Genomic DNA, 4,590 nt, shown 5'->3' on the forward strand with positions numbered 1-4,590 from the left:
CTGCTGGTCCTTGCTCAGTTAACGAGGGAAAGAAAAGTGTGAAGCAAAAAACTGGGATAGAATAGGCAAGGGGATGAAGTGAAGGAAGGCAAATGGCAAGAGACCACAAACTTCAACAGACTGGCCCCTAAGAGGGGACAAACGACAAAGAGTTTCCCGCGGCGCAACCCAGAGGACCGAAGCACGCCGGGCAGTCGGACAGCGCATACTGTACATGCGGGAATACTCACGCATGGAGGAGGCCCGGCCGGTGTGGCGGGATCCCTGGGAGGAGGCGGCGGCTTTACAGGCTGGACCCCAGGCAAGAGAATTCCCTCCCCGCGTTGAAGAGCTCCAAACGAGAAGCTTGTCCGCAGGCCGTCCCCGCCCGGAAAGTTGAGAAAAGGTGTCCAGGCTTCGGGCTGCCAGCCCCCGCCCCAGCCCCAGGTCAGTGCCAGAGTCAGAGCCAGAGCTAAAGCTAAAGGAAGCGCCCGGCCCCGTCAGCACTCAACCTCAGCCTCCATTACCGCGGAGCTGAGCAGACGTGGCAGCGCACGGCAATGACGTCAGTTCCGCGACCGCCGGCTGCCCCAGTGTCTAGCTGGCCCCCGGAACTGCTCTTGCAGTATGAAGAGCCAGCACCCCACCCACTCCTGCATGCACCTGCGCAGTGGGACTCTCCTTCTTCATTGGCTTGTGGTCCAACCTACCTAGCCAACGCTGGCCGAAGTATTTCCTTCCTGGACCTCTACGATACGTTGACACCATGCTAGGGGTCCTTATTGTGTCTCTTGGATTCTCCTTAACAGCTACGTACAAGTTATCGTCCCAATTTTACAGACGGAGGAGATTCGGAGCCGTCACCCACGGTCACGTCACCGCCAGATAAAGGAGTTCAAGTCGCGATGTCCTGCTTCATCATCCAGTCTGCGTCTATTGTATGTGAATTAAAGGACTGGATGGATGCTGGAGTTAATACTACAGATTGCTCAGTCTATTGAAAGAGGCGAGACACCAGGAAAACACAGTCATTACAATTACAGTAAATGCAACATTAAAAGTATGCCCAGGGGTGCCTGGGTGGCTCAGTTGGTTGAGCCTCCTAGTTCGGCTCAGGTCATGATCTCCCGGTTTGTGGGTTCGAGCCTCCCTCCCCCCCCCCCCCCCCCCCCCCCCCGTCAGGCTCTGTGTTGACATCTGAGAGCCTGGAGTCTGCTTCAGATTCTGTGTGTGTGTCTCTCTCTACCCCTCCCCCTCCTGCTCATGTTTTCTCTGTCGCTCTCAAAAATAAACATTAAAAAAAAACCCATTTTTTAAAAGTATGCCCAAAGTCCAGCATTAGCATGCAATCAGTGTAATAAATTCTGGGGGATGGTGTTGGCGGCATTTACCAAGAAAGACACAGCAAGCTTGGGGTTTAAAGCGAAAACTGCAAGAATGAATAGGTTTTCATGAAAGACTAGCTTTTAGTAAAGGAAGTGACATAAAAAAGTAAAATGGTGGGTAATATCATGATGAATCAGAAACTGCCAATAGTTCACTATTAGAAAAAGAGTAAAAGTGTCAAAAAGAGCAGGTATATGAGATCTCGCGCTCCAGAGATGTTAAGCACCTTGAGAGAAAGCCCTCTCTATGGAGTACATGATTAGTTAACCTTTATTGAGAGTCGTTGCGGTGCCAGGCACTAGACTAGTGCCTTTACATATTTCATTTAAATCTCATGTTGCTTTGATGCTATCATTGTTCCTATTTTACATAAGAAACAAGTTTTAAGAAAGTTAAATAACTTGTTGAAAATAACCGCACTAATAAGTGGCAAAGCCAGAATTTAGAGCCAGAATGACCGATATCAAAACCATTAAAGTTAGTAATATTCCAAATATTCTTACTGTCCTAAGGTACTACAGAACTTTCATTCATGAATATATAAAACTCAACATAGATTATTACATATTTTCATAATTTTGTACATTTATTTATATTTGCTCTGTTAACTGCTTCCTGGCTTGCTACATTGAAATTCCTTTGCCACTTTTCTGTTGGCTCCCCAGCATCCTCCATTCATTCAGCAAGTATTTATTTAGCGCCTACTGTGTACCAGGCATTGTCTTAGTGAACAAGACAGATATGTTCCTGACCTCCTGGACTTATATTCTAGTGCAGGAAGCATTTAATAAATAAAATACGTTATTAGTATTATGGAGACAAACAGGGGCTAAGGTAGAAAATAAGGAAGGTGCCATTTTGAGGGGATGTGTGTTTGAGGGAATGGTATTTCAGTAGAAGCCTGAATGTTGGGAAGGAACCAGAAGCAAAGATGGGAGGGAAAAGCAGTCAAGATAGAAAACAAAACTTATGCAGAAATTCTAAGGTGTGTTAGAGCTTGGCATGTTTGAGAAACAACACAAAGCTGTATAGCTAGGTCATGGTGAGCAAAGGAGAATGTGGCATGAGTTGAATTTGAAGAGCAGGAAGAGCTTGAACATGGAGGGTCTTTCAAACCAGAGTGTTTACATCTTTAATTAGTGGCGGGCACAGGACTCAGAAATCTGTGATTTTCATAGCTCTAGGATTCTGCTTATTTACATATGGGAACCACTGGAATAAACTATCTCATCTGTTAGGAAAATGAGACAATTATTTCTGGGGGTTCACATGCAGCCTATCTCCCAATCTCTTGATGCTCTTCCACATAAACATTGTAAAGTTGCCGAAAATATTGATTTATTCTCGTTTTAAAGACATTATAATAGAAGGTTATTTCCATTTTCGTCTGACAGAAAACTGAAATTATGGAAAATAAAAACTCTTATTAAAGTTTTAAAAATTATTCTCCACTATATTCATTTTAGACTACCTTTGAAGAGGGTACTGTGGTGTTTGTCTACATAACACATTGTTTCAGTTATGTGCTTTTTAAACATTTATTTACTTATTTTGAGAAAGAGAAAGAGCACAAGTAGGGGGAGGGGCAGAGAGAAGAGAGAGAGAATCCCAAGCAGGTTCTGCACCATCAGCAGAGAGCCTGATGTGGGGCTCGAGCCCATGAACTGTGAGATCATGACCTGAACTGAAATCAAGAGTCAGATGCTTAACCAACTGAGACACCCAGGTGCCCTAGTTATGTGCTTTTGATGAACCATTGATTTTGATGTACTACACGTCTTCCTAAAGTAGAAGCAACAAATTTCAAGGTTTCATTTGGATCCCTGAAGAAGTCTTGTATAATATAGTGTTGAGGATCCATTTTCTCTTCTTGCCTACTCACTCCCCCAAAGTGAGTGATATAACCCAGTCCTAACTAATTAACATTATTTTATCTTCCACAACTCCTCAGTGTGCATCCTACTACCATCTCTACTACTATCAATCTATGTTCTACCCTGACCTTCTGCAAATTATGGCTCCCCATTTTTAGTGTCTCCAGCACACTATTCCTTAACTGTAATATTTCCTTTTCATTTCAATATACCCCTGCCCTTTTCCAAATTTCCATCTCATATTGATCTTTCTTTCTCTCTACTGAAGCCAATAGCAATTACAGATTGCCTTATGTTATAAATAATCTCTGGGGAAGTGTATTTGTCTTCCCACCAGTTCTAAACTCAAGGACACAGATCTCATCTCTCATACTTTCATGTATTTCCAGAGCCTAGAATGTTGCCTTGTACATTTTAGACAGTGAATAAATACTTGTATGATTACTATATATACCTATGTATAACTATACACATATACTGTCCCGTATAATGTTACCCACAGATTTTTCCCATGTTTAAGTCATTTCAATTGTTATAAGATAAAAATTCCTATTACAAAGAGATTTGTTCTATACTATTTTCCAACGTTTGAGTTCTAACAGTGCTGTACATATTCAGGTACTCAACAAATCTATACTATTTAATAAGAGGCAGTTTGAGGGGCACCTGGGTGGTCAGCCTCCAACTCAATTTCAGCTCAGGTCATGATCTCACAGTTGTGAGACCCAGCTCTGCATGGAGCCTAAGATTCTCTCTCTCCTGCCCCTTTACCTCACCTGGACTCTCGCGCTCTCTCTTGCTCTCTCAAAAATAAAAAAAAATAAAAAAATTAAAAAAAAGAGTTTGATCTCATGCAAAAACTTCTAGCCTATGTTGTACCACTAACTATAAAGCTGTGGGCAAGAAACAGCCTCTCTGATCTTCAGTTTTCTGGCTGCAGAGAATAAGGTGTTTTAAATATGCTACAGAATGTAAGGAATTACCATTATTAGACTTATTTTCCCAGGGGATGCCATTTATTCATTCTCTCCTGGGCTTCGATTGTATGAGAAAAAGTGAGGAAGAGACAAAGGGAGAGAAAGATACATTTTGAAACTTTCACTACACCCGGCGACATGAAGCAGCTGCTAACTATATAGCTTGGCTCGGAACAAACAAGCCGGGACTACGCACACGCCTCCACCGCAGCACTCGGCTAAAGTCCCAGAGCGGTACTCCCTAAGAAACTCTGCCGCAGGCCGGGACTTGGGGGCGGGGAGGCGGAGTGGTGCGCGGCCATCTCTGTGCGGGGCGGCCCTCCGCCCACGTGGTGCAGCACCCACGGCCATCTTTGTGCGGGGCCGTGCTTCCG

The 4,590-nt window shown here is 43.9% G+C and overlaps 1 protein-coding gene across 2 annotated transcripts in view; it reads right to left on the bottom strand.

Moving 5' to 3' along the window:
- The window catches only part of TMEM39A (transmembrane protein 39A), a 30,767-nt gene extending 30,235 nt beyond the window's left edge, over positions 1 to 532 (bottom strand). For both annotated transcript variants that reach the window (XM_007098364.3, XM_042999150.1), the window contains exon 1: positions 231 to 532. The gene's annotated coding sequence lies outside the window, so the exon portion shown is untranslated. The remainder of the gene's footprint in view (positions 1 to 230) is intronic.
- Between the last annotated feature and the right edge of the window lie 4,058 nt (positions 533 to 4,590).

Source organism: Panthera tigris, chromosome C2 (genome assembly GCF_018350195.1).
Source record: "Panthera tigris isolate Pti1 chromosome C2, P.tigris_Pti1_mat1.1, whole genome shotgun sequence".
Taxonomy (NCBI): Eukaryota; Metazoa; Chordata; class Mammalia; order Carnivora; family Felidae; genus Panthera; species Panthera tigris.